This window comes from Pinus tabuliformis, chromosome 7 (genome assembly GCF_031772625.1).
Source record: "Pinus tabuliformis cultivar Carrire ecotype Pingquan chromosome 7, CPIR1, whole genome shotgun sequence".
NCBI lineage: Eukaryota > Viridiplantae > Streptophyta > Pinopsida > Pinales > Pinaceae > Pinus > Pinus tabuliformis.
Genome location: NC_142293.1, coordinates 817669573 through 817685606, shown reverse-complemented (window position 1 = coordinate 817685606; position 16034 = coordinate 817669573).

Sequence of the window (16034 nt, the reverse complement as noted above, 5' to 3'; positions counted from 1 at the left end):
GGGTAACAGTTACTTTTCCCGCAATTCTGCTAGATCCACTTCCAAAGGACACATTTCCTTCCTTTTTGCTCAATGAGACAAACTTCCTTTTATCCCCTGTCGTGTGTCTGGAGCACCCACTATCCACAAACCAATGATTTTCATTATTTTGAGCATATAGAGCTAGGCCACATTTATCCATGTTGGGATTCTCACTACTTTCTTTTCTCCTTTTGAGTGGGCAGTTTTGTTCATAGTGTCCATTATTGTAGCATACTGAGTAAATTAGATCAAATTTGGTCAAGGGATCAAACGAATTGAAGGTTTTGATTTGTCCCTGCCTTTTGGGGACATATGGTTTGATTATTTGATCCTTTAGCTGTGGTGTTTCACTCTTGCGAGCCATGCAATGTCTGGCTTGATGACCAAAGTTCTTACAATGAAAACAATGACCAAGAAAGATAGTTTTGTACCTGTTGTAGTAGCCACGGTTTGAGTCAATTTCCTTCCTTGGAATTACTCCCGCTTCATTCTTTGGATTTGAGATGGGCCTTTGATGGAATACTGGTTTGTGTTTGCTATAGTATCCATGATTCGAATCCATATTCTTCTTTGGAGTTATTCTCTCTTCATTCTTTGAATTTAGAATGCACCTTTGATGACATATTTTTTCTTCATTTGGGTTGCTGGAAAGTGCATCAGCATAGCTTTTCGCACTGTTCTTAGTGCTTTATGATTCTCCTTTAAAGCTTGTTCCAGACTTGTCATGTTGAGGTTTTTGACTTTTCAGGATAGTCTCAAGTATTTGAGAGCTTTTCCAACCCTTTTTGACTTGCTCCAATTCCTTCCTCAGAGATACTATTTCAGCTTCACGTTCTTCGCAAGTCTCTTCTTTTTCTTTTAGCTTTGTTTCTAAGAGATCTTCTCTTCTTCTTGTTTCCTCGTTTTCTACCTTGAGAGAAATGATTTTATTCCGTAATTTCTCATTTTCTTCAATGGCACTTATTAACAGTTCGTCTACATTTCCTTCTAGCCCTGAGTCATCTTCATTTGTGAATGCCATGAATAATGTTTCTTGGCTTTCAACATGGTCACTTTCCTCATCTGATTTCCTTTTGATGACTACAAATTCATCCTCATTAGACTCATCTTTCTTAGAGAAGAAGTTCTTCTTACTGATCCCTTTCTTTTTGTATACCCTTCTTTTAGAATTTCCTTCATCATCATTGTCATGTTTATGAGGACATTTTGCAGCATAATGACCTATTTTTCGACATTTGTAACAGATAAGAGTGTACTTACCTTTTAGCTTAGATCCTCTCTTCAGCTTTTGTACAAATTGAGCCAATTCGGATTCCACATCAGAGTCATCACTACAGTCATTCCTTTCTTTCCCCTTCTTTGATTTTGAAGCCTTGAATGTTGCATCTTTGGAGCCTGGGCCATCTTTCCTCATCTCATAGGCAGTGAGGATTCCATGGAGTTCATCCATCTTGAGAGTATCTAGATCCTTTGCTTCTTCTATGGCGCTTATTTTGGAGTCAAATTTGTCTCGAAGAGATCTTAATACCTTTTGAAAAATGGTACTTTCTCCAATCTTTTCATCCAATTCTTTAAGGGAGTTGACCACTTCAGCTACTCGGAGGAAGTATGATGAAATATCTTCTTCATCTTCCATCTTCAAACTTTCAAATTGCCTTCTATGAGTATGAAGCTTTCCCTTCTTGGCTTTTGAGTCTCCATCATATAAGCCAACTAGCTTATCCCACATTTCTTTGGCAGAGTTACAATTCATAACTTTTCTGAACTCAGAATCAGTGATTCCACTAGTGATGGAGTTCAAGGCTTTGGCATTTGCAATGTAGGTTTTCCTCTCGTCTTGATCTGTTGGAAGAGTGGGAGGAATTTGGTACTCATTTTGAACGAAATTCCATACTTCAGGTCCAAGGGACATTAAGTAGTAGGTCATTCTCTTTTTCCAGAAACCAAAATTAGTGCCATCGAACAGAGGAGGTCTTCCTAATTCTTCGTGATTTCTCATCATGGCTATGAATCCTTCTTCAAGTTGTTAGGCTAATATGAAGAAGCCTGCTTTGATACCAATTGTTGGAAATACTGAGAGGGGGGTGAATCAATGTTTCTTATTAATTGTTCTTTTTATCACCAAGACATATATATATGGAACACAGAAATGGATAGCTGAAATAATTGCTTTTATTAACACAAACAGTGCAATGAAATAAATACAATATATAACTGGTTGTAATCAGTTGCCAAGCACCAACTTGGACTTTTGTGAGGCTCCAACCTCCAGAGCACCAACTTTGTTCTTCCAAGGTAATAGCTCTGCACTTAGGAGCAGCAACTCCCAAGGATTCCAGTACTTTCAGTTCTGAGGCTCCAACCCCGTGGGCTCCAACCCAAACCTAGTATAAACTGGTTTGTTGTAGTTCTCTGCTCCCAAACCTACTGAGCTTCTACTTCACTCCTGTCCTCCTACTTCTCTTGTCTCTCCTGCCTCTACTCCCTTTGCCTCCACTTCAGCTTCTTCTCACACATTATTTGCACACACACTTCCTTATTTTTTCTGTTTTTGTATTCCTGATGCCTCTGACTGTTTGTTTCCACTTCCCACTGACTCTTCGGCTTCTTCCATGCTTGCTTCAGCTTCCTCTGCGCTGGCTTGTCCTTTGGCTTCCCTCTTCTCCATTGATTTGGCTTTTCGGTTTCCTCTGTGCTGGCTTTCCATTCAACTTCCTGACTTTTCAGTCGTTGTGTGTTAAAACTATAATAGAGCCCCGTTTTTCAATGATAACAAGCATACACAGAGGCAGCATTGTTTAACAGACATGCCACGTCCCAATCGCAATCGCAATCGGCTTTAGTTCAGCCTCCAGAACTATCGGGAGCATTCCTTAATGTATTTTTGCCTCCAAACCCCGTGCACGACAAATATTCAATTACACAGGAAATATGAGAAAAAATGTGATGGAAACTCTAAAGGGCAGACTTCAAATATATTTCACCCGCAACTATTCCTGTATCGGATCCACTACATAAATTGCAATCGGCGATCAAGGCTTCCGGGGCTTCTCCTTTGTATTTCGGTCTTTACACTGAAACTCGCCAATACATTGAAAAACCTTTATGTGCGGAACTCAAGGTTTATACAGTCGGGTTTATAAAACCCATCGGGTCCGGCTGTGCAATCGCAATCAGCAAAGCGAGGCTTCCGGGGTCCTTTATATATTGACCCCATGACATCGCCGATGGCCGACGGGCCGATCCTCCTGCGGATGCGATATAGCATTGAGTTGTGTTACAATCAGACCATCGGGTCTGTGACATACATCGTAGTCGACGCTCGGGAGAGTGACAGCCCTTTGTGTATTATTGCGATGGGCAGATGCGATATAGCATTAAGCCATAGCACAATGTTGTAGCGGGTCTGCATGTATTGCAGTTGTATAATATACATATAGATATCGCAGTCGGGGGTTTGGGGTGATGGCACATAGTTGAACCGCCGATTATCACATCGCCGATACATATGTATATATGTGCCTATATACATAACCTTCTCCGCTCCGATAGTGCATTTGCCATATAACTAAGTCTTTCTTCCCTCGATAGTGTATTTGCCAAATATGTAAGTCTTTCTGCCCCCGACAGTGTTAAGCGCGCATCTATATCTGGGTTCATGCCTCCGATAGTGTTAATGCATCCTTTGCTCCTTTGATAGCTCTCGATAGTGTAATCTATGGCATATATGGCTCTCGATAGCTCATTTGCATGCATATGACCATTTTGTGGCATACATTGCTCTAATAGCTCCCGATAGCTGTGTCTGCTTCCACCATTGCTCCGATGGCTCTGTTTGCTTCCTCTAGCTCCTCGAATATTGCCATGTTGACATCAATGAAAATCTGTGTCAACAGAAGCCCTTCAGAGGGAAAGAAAGTGTAGGACAGAAATGCAGAGGTACCCCACAAAGAAAGCCACCTCAAGGCATGTCTTCGAACATAAGTGATTCAGGAACCAAATGTTTTTACTGCGGTAGAGCTGGTCATATTGCTAAGTATTGTTATAAGAAGAGGCTTGATGAAACTCGACATAGACATAAGAAGCATGCAGGGCATTTTGCTGATGACAATTAGAATCAGAATCTCACATTGTTTGTATCTAATTCTGCATTCTCTACTAAGGATGATGAAACAGAAACTTGGTTTGTGGACTCAAAAGCTTCCACTCACATGACAGATAACAAACATTGGTTTGAAAATTTCAAAGAAACCAACTTACCTTTGTATGAAAGGAACAAACCAAGATGAAAATGACAATAGGCCACCTTCTACGACTCATATCCACTATTCCACCCTTTCCATATCCTTAGAACTCAACATTTTCTCGACCCTGAATGCTGGCGGACTTTGATGAAGGGAACACTCGTTGAGGTTCTATGATTGGGAAATATACCTACTTTGTTGTTTCCATATTTCTCTTCCTTTTGTCTTCAACAACAACTCTGTGATGATGAAGTCAAATCATACCTACTTTGTCGTTTCCATAATCCTCTTCCTTCCATCTTCAAAGGCAACTCTGTGATGATCAAGTCGAACTTGTTATCATAGAATTATCATTATTTGAATGAGATGTGCTGAAAGTTAAAAAAGTCTTTCCAGACAGTTCACAGGCTTCACTTTACATTGATGCTTCCGGTTGAAAATTCATTTCATTAAATTTTGGTGAAAAACATTATAATATATTTAAGTTGCAGAGTCGAAGATAAAAAGATCACCCAAGGCATATGCCATTTGTCACACTGTGCAATTATTTAATTAAATTTAGGTGAGAACATTATAATATATTTGTTACAAAGTTGAAGACGAAGAGATCACCCAAAGCATATGCCCTTTGTTCAGTGGCCCCAAATTTTACTATTGTGTAGTGAGTTTCGTTTTTTCCATCTACATTCATGATGTCCCACCACAACTTTTTGTAGTCTGAAAAGTTGTAAATGGTATCCAGGAAGATAATGCTTGGATTACCCTGTGGCCACATTTCTGGAATTTCGTACCATCCTGGCCATCTGGTCTGATTTATGGCAAGATATTTGTGGAAGATTATCCTCTGGTTGCTTCCTTCTGTCCATATCACAGTGATATCTCTAAAATTTTGGCTTAGGGATTCTTCAGCAAAATGTGTGGCCATCATACTCCTCTGATACACCATGTTGTGTATCCATTTGCTACCTTTGGGGTAGACTTTCCTTTCAGGTACTAAGTGTTGAATATCTGAATGAGGTTGCAAATTTGCATCGAGCACTTTTGTGTTTCTTAGCTGCCATGTTGATTTCCATTTGGAACAATATTCTTCCCAGTTCTGTGTTTCAGAAATACTTCTTAGAGTCTCTGTATGTTGGGAAGGGTCCCATTCTGTTACTATCACCATGGCAATGTCTTTCTGATTTAAATATTCTCTGCTTAGGAAGTTAGGCAGATAATTCTTTTCGCCTTTCATGTGTTCGACCTCAAAGTCAAACTTTGCAAATAGAGCCTGCCACCTTGCGAACTTAGCTTCTCATGCTTTCTTTATAGCTTTACTAAGGAATTTCTTTAGTGCAGAGGCATCTATTCTTAAGAGAAACTTTTTGTGTATCAGGTGGATATCAAATTTATCAATGCAGTTCCATGCTGCTTTGACCTCTTTTTCTATAGTAGAATAGTTTTTCTCAGCTCGGCTCCAATTCCCTAAGACAAACTAAACTATTTGTTCTTTTCCTTCTTTATTTTACTTCAAAATTCCTCCCCACCCTTCATTGTTGGCATCTGTTTCAACAATTTTGAAAGAATCTTCATCAACGATATGAAGAATAGGAAGAGTTTTTACCTTCATTTTAATTCTTCTGACAACTTCATTGTGGGCCTGAGACAAAGGTTCTGGATGTTTTTGCAGTCTTTTGTTGAGTAATAATCTATCTTTGGCGAAATCTTTGTAATAGTTTAAACATCCCAAGAATCTCTGTAACTGAGTTTTGTTAGTGATAATATCTGGAAATTTGTCAGCAAATTCTAGAGCATGTTTTTGCAGAGTGATTTGCCCATTTTCAATTGTATGGCCAAGAAACTTAATACTTGTTCGAAATAATTCAATCTTTTTCTTGCTAAGAACCAATACATTGGTTTTGACAAGTTGTACAAATTTATGGATATGTTTAAAGTGATCATGGACGTTTTTAGAAAATATAAGTATATCATCAATGTATACTAGTAACCAATCAAAATATGGCTTGAAAATATTATCCATAACCTTTTGGAATTTGGAGGGGGCATGCTTTAGTTCGAAAGACATGACGTCCCATTCATAGTGTCCTGCTGGGACACTGAAAGAAGTCTTAAACTTATCATCTTCATTAATTGCCACCCGCCAAAATCCTGATTTCATATCAAATTTAGAAAATACTTTAGCCCCTGCTATTATTGCTAAAAGACTTCCTTTGTGAGGAATGCGGTAAGTATCATCTGAGAGGACAATATTCAGAGGTTTATAGTTTATGATGAGTCTTGGGATACCTCTTAACTTTTCTGAATGTTTATTAACATAAAAACCATAGAAATTCCAAGGACTATTGGATTCTCTAATCAATCTTCTTTCGAGGAGGTTTTCTATCTCTTTTTTATGGATATCTCTATATTCTTTGTTCATAGGGATTGCTCTGCTCTTGCAGGGTTTCCCTTCATACTTATCTTTGTAGGGCAATTCTACACAGTGTTGTTTTCTATGCCAAAACACATTTGGTTCTTCAGCACAACATTCTTTTCCTATCTGTGATCTCAAAGTTGAGATCCTTTGTTTAATTATAGGAGTCTGAATATAGTCTCAGATAAGATTTCCAGGGGCCACACCCTTGGGCGACTAATGGTTCTCATGAGCTTGTCCTTAAAGCATCCATAATGTAATAATGATGTCTAGTCACAAGACTGAATGTGACCAGTTTTATCATGGGCTTTTCTGTTTAAAAGCATCCACTATGTAAAATTTATTTATAGTACAATGTTTTCCGTGGGATTTGTTCAAATCTTCCACAGTGTATCAGAGCAAGTAACGTCTGGTTCATTACTGTTAGTACTCAAAATCTATAAGTCTATAAAATGGATAATTCTAGAAGATCAGTGTCTTTTAGAGAGCTTGAAGCCGAAGAGCAAGCTGAAGAAAACCCATTAAGAGATATGTTTTCTTCATCATCTAAAAGGGTTATAAATTCCATAGAACTTGAATATTTTGAAAGTTAGCCTGCACCTAAGTGGTGTCTTCCTAGTATCTCCTCTTCAAAAGTATATGATGACTTATCTATGTTCCATCTTAAAGCTGTAACTAGAATACCTATCAAAGAAAGTATTAGTCAAATACAAGAGAACTCAGATTCTATATAAACACTTTCTCTTCTTAACACTAAGAAACTTCAGGCTGAAGCCAAAAGATAGGGAACCAAATATTTACATAAGGGGTGCATAAGGGTAGGGATCAATCCCTTAGTCAATAGAGGACTGAATACTTTTGTTCTTGTCACAGTCAGAGATCTGACACATAACAAGAATTCAGATTCATTGAAAGGAGGAATGGTTGCTCCATTATCAAATGGACCAGTATACTTTGATTTCTATCCCAACATTTCTATATATACATTTGATGAGCACATCAAGGATATTTTACAACTACATATTCAAACAACAGTGTTTGATATGAAGAAAAAGAGAAATAATATTGCCATTCAAATTTGTGGTTGTTTTAGACACATAAATACCCTCTATCTTGCAGTTCTCCATGCTCCCAGAAAAGAATCCAAATCTAGTGTGGTTGTTCTAATAGATACCCAAAATCAAAAGATAGAACATCGGATTATTAAATGGGAGGACCTAAGTTTCCCAGAACAGTGGGTTATTGATAACCCAAAACCTCCAACATTGCAAAATATTACTTCTACTGATATACAAGAAGGACCATCATCTGTTGTAGTATCCTTTCCTAGAAGATCTACAATAGATCGCAGAAGAATCAATTTAGCTTGCAAAGCATCATCCATGTATATTGATCCACAAGTAGTAGATACTGCCAGTTCTTTTACACCATCTGTAAATTTCCCTCATATAGATCTATTTGAATATGCCCAGATTGTAAATTTTTCATCCCTGCAAGTCATTTGCCCAAGCTGCAATCAAAAGATAAATCTCAGTAGCCTTGCTGATTTTGTCATACATCAGAACCACCATCCAAGGACAGGAGTATCTCCTCCTACAACTTCTGTCACTTCGTGTCCAAATCCTAAGTGTTCTGAAATACCTTTCCCTCATGATACTAATCATGTATTAATGATTCATGAGCTTCCATCTTTGGAAAATGAAGACCCCCGCCTCAAAGACATGTTTAGCAAAATGCGTCCTACTGGTATGCCTCGCTATGGTCTAGGATATCTGGAACAACTTGATGAAATAATCCCTCAATCCAGATTTGACAACTTTGTGGCTTCTGATTGTAAGAATCCATCAAAACCAGAAACACACAAGTTCTTTTGGGTTATGGAAGGATGTAGGAAGCATACAATTGATAATCAATGGATGAAAAATATGCTTAATTGGAATTTATACACTCATCCTGAGGCTGAAAGTTTTGACCTTACCACTCCATACCCAGAAAAAATCAAATTATCCCATGAATGGAAAACATACATGCAAAAGAACAATGTTTGGTTGTCTTTTTATGAATGGAAGAGGAAGCAAGAAAATACAGATGTAAAAATGGCAGATGCTAAATCATCCTTAGCAAAACATTCTTGGACTGCCATAGAGGGCAGTAAAATTGAAACTCCTACCACCTTCCCTCCTTACAAAGGCATTGTATTAGGAGAATCACAGAATAGTGTTAAAGCCATTCTGCTAGTCATAAAAGATGACAGTGCCCTTGGCATTGATGGTAGGATACAGAAAGCCAGTGAACATATAAACTAGAAAAATACAACAGTTAAAGGGCTAGAAATGAATTGTGCAAAGTCTATTGAAGTTAAAAAATATTTTGACAGTATGCAAGTATCTGTAAATAGTATTAACAGAACTCTGAACGGTGTGAACTATTCCACTGCTCTATTGAAAGGTTTTGTTAAATAATCCTTAACAAGGATAGAAGATGTTGAAAGGAAAGTAGATATGAGAAAACAATCTACTCGAGAATCTATTAAAGAACTGTCTGAAAAATTTGATAAACTTCATATAGCCCCCAAAGACAAACCAATTTCTGTTTTTTCTCTATTCAAGAGATCTGTAAATATTCAACATCCTGTTAAGCCTGTTGATAGATTTCCTTCTTTCTTCCCTAAAGAAATGACTGAATAAAAATCTGAGCCAATGACTATCTCCTCACTGTTTAAAGAAGTAGAGCAACATGAATGCTTAGAACCACATTTGTTCCCTATCTATGAGCCTCTCCAAAGTCAATATACCAGGTATCCAGCACCTGATCTCAGTGGAAAAGGGAAACTTCCAGAAACACATAACTTCCATCCTGAATCACACAGAGAATGGAATATTGACAATCTGAGTGTTGCTCAGATTCGAAAAATGATAGATCTTATGTTTACAGAATATAAGCTCATGTGCCTAAGGGGAAAAAATGAAATAGAAGCTTGTAAATCTATTGTTCAGTGCTTTACTGTAACTTTGTTGAGATGGTGGGAAACAGAGTCATCTCCAGCAATAGCGGAAAAAATGGAAAATGAAATCTTGAAAGATGAAGCGGGAGATATCATTCATAATTCCGATGGAGGTCCACAAAGCAATATCATTGGGGCACTAACTTCATTCATTTTAGAACATTGGTGTGGAGAAGAACTTGAACTTGCCAATAAGCATGAGATAATTCTCATGAATATTAAATGTAATAAAATGTCTCATTATGAAGCTTTTCATAGAGACTCGATTCATAGAATATATAATAATATTGTCTAACTTTTAATATTGTGTAATTGGGAATTATTATCGGATAAGAGATATGAATAAGACATTTAATATTGTGCGGTTGTATCCCTATTTCTATAATTTTAAATAACAATGGTAAAATATTTTCAAAGGATAAATATATTATTATTAGAAAAGATTGAAATTGAAAATTGTTTATATTATGGAGTTGTAGGTTTTATTTGAATTTATTTATTTTCTTTATTTATATGGTATTGTTTTTGTCTTAGTCATAAAAGTTTCACCAACCAAATTAATTCTCTTTACTTAGGGTTTGCCTATAACTATGCTTTAAGCTATAACTTGTTAAATTTGAAATTAAACTTTACAAACAATATAAGGGATAGTCGAAATCTGTCTTTCAAACATCTAAAACTTTAACACTTAGCCAATATTCTTCAATACTTAGTCATTCAAAATAATGCAAGAATAGTGACATTTAACAATGTAAAGGGACCACAACGTAAAAGTACATGGGTTACACCCAATGTGGATGCCTTAACTTATTAATCTAAGAAATGTTACAAGAGTACAACAAGAAAGTTGTACCACTATCTATGACTCATTTCACAAAGGTACAATACATAACTACCTATTGCCACAATACTTGCATATTCTAACTCTTGAAGCATCCATGAAATTCCCTTTCCTCACTAATAACTCAATTTTAGTCCAACTTTGTCATGTCTTAAACACTTGCTAATTTGTCCAATTCCATTATATAGAGTCCCTAAGACTTTGCCAACATTTGGGTTGTTCATTGTATTAAAATCCATACTTAGCACCTAAAAACTCCATATCCACTTGATGAATCACGATTCTTTTGTAAATTAATGCCTTTGCACTTACTTGCATCCTCTTTAAAGGTGGAATATGACTTGTTTTTTTCCTTCTTTTGAGGTGCCTTTCATTGTGCCCAAGGTCAAAGTGGACCAAAACATGCAATAAATTCCATGAGCATCCACTAATTTAGTCTACATTGGATCATGTATTATTATCCAACATTTCCTAGTCTCATGCATCCAACAACTCCAACAATCCCACTTAAACAATTCCCAAGGCATTCTTACGGTTCCATTGAACTTTCCACCCTCTTCATTTGTCATCTAAGATCTTGAATTCCTTGCTTGCACAAGCAATCATCCACCACTTTGGCCACTATTATCACTATCGAGTCCATTATGGCTTCAATCTCAACAAACTTCTCTTCCAACGCCCTCATTGAACCGCTATCATGGAAGGTTGCAAAAGACTCCCTCTTAAAGCTCCATCTATTGATCTTCCATCAAGTCCAAAATCTCTGAGTCCTCTTGGTATGGATACCAAGCAAGAGAAACATTAGAGAATCGGGGGATATTAGTGTTTCCAAGTATTAGAGTATTAAATAAGTAGTTAGATTTTAATATTAAGTAAAGAGGATGGCATGTCAAATTTAATCATTTCCATTTTGAATTTTCCTATAAAAGAATGCTCTTTCTATGCAAGAAACTTATACTCGATTTAATATAATATTTGCTTTTGCATTCTCCTTATTTATACCTCACTCGGTATTAGAGCAACATTCTTATAAGAAGTTTTAGATCTTTACAGTCTACTAGCTTCTGCAATCATCATAAGTAATTTGTTCCCTTATTCTATAGAATTTCATAGCCTACTAGATACTATGTTACCAAAAAAGGAGAAACACGAAATGACAACAAGACAAGAAACAACATTTAAAAGTTTCACATTCAAGAAATAAAGAGAAACAAAAAACTAAAAAAAATATGAGAAACACAAAACAAAACATTCAACATCAACCTCCATTATTTACATAGATGAAATTGTAATGATCACATTTAACCATAATAGATTAGTGAAAAAAAATATAATATTTCTTTTGCTATGGCATTTAGCCCGAACCTTAACACCATCAAACCTCAACCTTATTTATTTTATATATAGAAAGATAAACACTAAATTTAGACGCATACCATTACCATTAGCATTGCATGTTGATATTGTGGACGGAGGAGCATCTTTTTTCTAATTTTGATTCTCTTTCTTAATTACATTCTAACTATTCAACAATCTTAGCCATGCAAATCCATTGAAGGTTCTCCATGAGTTGGACGTACTTGATGGTATTGCATTGACTTATATGGTTTGCAACTTAGCATGGCAGACATATGTAAAATGATATATTTGTCATGGGTGGATGTGGCCTGATGTGATGGTGTGTTACAAAACATTTGTTGAGTAACCAATACATTCAAGTACAAATGAGTTGAATAATGTGTCTGCCATGGTCCCTTATCCCACTAATTAAAAGGACACCAGTAAAGATGCTCATGATCATAGTGTGGCACATTTAATCTGGTGGACATGATTATTGTGAGTATGCTGCTCTGCACACATACCACCTTGACTGTAGCTATTTCTTATCGGGCTGTAGCATCCTGCTCTTAACACTCTATTAATTTGGTGACGATGTCCACTCAAATTCAGTTTCGACCATAGTGAGCACCATAACCTGTGCATACATTTCTTGATGATGATTCCTTTTTATAGGAAAGCACCTTCTGATTCCCTTTGTTCACTGGTCATGGCTTTTACCACGGGTTCCAACTCCTACAAATACCGAAAATCATCTCGGCTTTTCCCAAAAGTAGTAAACTTGGAATTTCCCCAAAAGTAGCTGTTGTAGCTCACTTGTGCGCATGTTTGACCAAGCATTTACTACATAATGGAGACAACTAGGGTTTCTTTGATCCACACGGATAACCAAAGTGCATTCAATGATATAACATCCCCATATAATTCTTTCATGTCATCAAGATTTTCCTGTGTGAGCAGTTACCATACCGAAAGAGCTTTTTCCTACTATAGAACATCATGTGTGGAGCAAGCAATGTTATGTACACAATGGGGCCATCTATGGTGCAATCGTTAACAACCTTGCTTATGCAAGTCAGTTTGATAGTGTCCGAAGATCTGCTTGAATGTATGAAAAGGGGACATTGCAAAGTTTTGATGCTCTCTTCCTTGACTTGATCAAAATATCTACACATAAAGGTAGCTAAAGATTAAAAATGTTTAACAAGGAGATTATTGAAACCTTAATTCCATTTGTCAGAAGCAAAGCTATTCAACATATTATTACAATTCCATTTGTCAGAAGCAAAGCTATTCAACATATTATTGCACTGAGATCGTAGTTGTTCCCAGAAGCGAATGCTACCAGCACTCAGCAACGTCAATCAATTAGTTTTCTACGGTTTTCATTGCAGTAGCGAAGTTGCGGAAATTTGTGTCAGATGAACCACCTTCCTTAACTGCAGCAATCGCATTCTCCCTCAAGTTCATCACTCTTCTCTTCATCTCTGCAATCATTATCAAGAAACGGGACAATCACGTTTTCTGTGACATCACATAGCTTGGCAATGTCGGTGCGAGGATCATTGGAAGGACGACCACAGAGCGGATCATCGTGTGGTTACTCAAACTGGTTTTGTTAGCCTCTGCTATGCGAGAATGGTTGTAGTCTGTATTCACAAATCTGATAAAGAATCCCTCGTCCACAAGCTTCAAAGCCACCTGCATCATGGGATTTATGTGGCCTTGCGCAGGAAAAGGAACCAGAACCGCATGGTGTCGCTGCTTGCTGCAACTGAAATCCATTATTGCTTCCTTTCTCAATGCCTGTCTCTAACACACCACTTTCTTTGCCCTGAATTTTCCCAAAGTTTGAAGAAGTGAAGCCGTAGTCGCTTTTATTATTGTTAGATAGAATAATAAAAATTATTTACTTTCTGTCTCCTACACAGAGATCCATAGTCATACTTTCTGTCTCTTACACAGATATCCTCTCGCCCTCGCGACGCACTCAAAACACGTTAGCAAACTATTTTCATTATTCGAATGAATGTGGCTGATGTGATTAAGAAATTATTATACAGTTTACGGGCTTCATGACTTTATTTTTTAAATTTAATTATGCTACCCTTTGAAAACTTATACTTCTCTTTGAAAACTCATTTCAAAGCAGAAGGGATCTGCCTCAGTGTCTACCATTCCTCACTGCTCTTTGAAAACTCATTTCAAAGCGGAAGGGATCTGTCTCAGTATATACCATCGTCACAATCAGTCGTTTCAAGGAAAACCGAAGGAAATATAATAATATCGTATAATTTTGGGAAAATACCAAAAATGAATATAACCAGGGTTAATCAGTCGTTTCAAGGAAAACCGAAGGAAATATAATAATATCGTATAATTTTGGGAAAATACCAAAAATGAATATAACCAGGGTTATATAGCGGTTAATTCTTACTACTTAGTTAAAATATGGTTAAATTGAAGTAAAAATCAATAAAAATATAAAAATTATTATTTTTTAAATGTTATAATTAGATTAATTATAGATTGTTATCAAATCTATTATTAAATTATGTAAATTAACATTATTTGTATTGCAATATAAAAATAATTATTAATAGTTTATTTTTGGCTTTTTATAGTTTGCCAATATGATTTTTTGAAAATCTTATTATTGGACCTTGGTATAGAGGTCCTAAAATAAATTTATATTATACTTTAGTTTGTGAATATGAGAAATTTTATATTTATTCTTATTCGAAACATCTTATTATTTTGAGCATAATTCATTCATTAATAGTCTAAGATCTACCATATATAGTTAAGTTTGCACAAAAGCCTAATTGATGCAATATAATATAAAATAAAAATTTATTTGTCACATACCATTAATAAATTGTTTTAAATTACATATGTGATTTTAAATAATAGTTTTAATTACCTATGTGATTTTAAATAATATATTTTTATTCGATTATATTAATCATTAACCATTTTTATAAATAGAAATATACAATGACTATACTCTTATAAAAAATATTATTACTTTCCCTAAACAAATTATAATAGTAAAAAATATAAAATTACCATAATTTTATAACTTTCTCAAAAAATCGTAAAAAAATCATAATATAAAATTTTAATGTTGCTAGATTATTTTGTAATAAAAATATAACATAAAATTTCAATAATATTATCACCTTCCTAAAATAATTGTAAAACAAACATAATATACATTTCCAATACTACTCAATTATTTCAACCGACCATAATCCTCACATTTAATGACTATTTTGCCATCTTCAACACAGATTTTATACTATAAATATAATTTAAGATTTCACACTGCTAAATTATTTTCATACATAAAAATAAAAGTTCAACTCAGAATTACAATCAAAACAAATTGAAATTTAGAAAATTATTATTTGCTCGTTAATATAATGACCACATAATCATTTCTCAAGTCAGAACGTATAATCGGTCACATGGTATGGGGTCCATACACACAACATTAATTTTAGAGATAGCATGAGTATAACGAAAAAACTCTCGAGCGAATGAACATCATGTCTATGTGATTTCAGGAAATTTTCACTGAAGTTGATGTGACTTTAAACGTTGTGATGGTGAGGAGGCATTATGCATCATAAATGCTCAACCTAAATATCCAGTTTGTGCATTGATGTTATTTTTGTATTTTTTGATTAATTAATAGAGGTAATGGGCACATTAACAGAGGCAATGTACAATAACATGTTTAATTTGATAGCGAATCAATTTCAACATAAATAGATTAAATTATCTAAAAAAATCATATTTCAATGTGTAATGTTATACTATAGAATTTTTTGCAATTTTTTGGTTAAACCCAAACTAATAGGGGTTTGACCAAAAACCCAATGCAATATCCGTTGCCTTGCAACATGGATAATAATATCACGAACTTTTAATCCATGAGACATTGATTAGTGGTGTTACAAAACCTATGGTGATTATCCAAATTCGTTGTATAAAGTATATCTAAGCGTTGTTGAGTGGTAGTCATGTTATGCAATCATTTTGCAAGTCCAGTGCGACTGTTTTTTATTAGAGTTGAAGACTTGACTCAGAGCTTGATAATTGCATTTAAGTTATTGAAATTTATACATCAATTTAGTCGAAGAATCTACAGGGATTGCATTGACTATA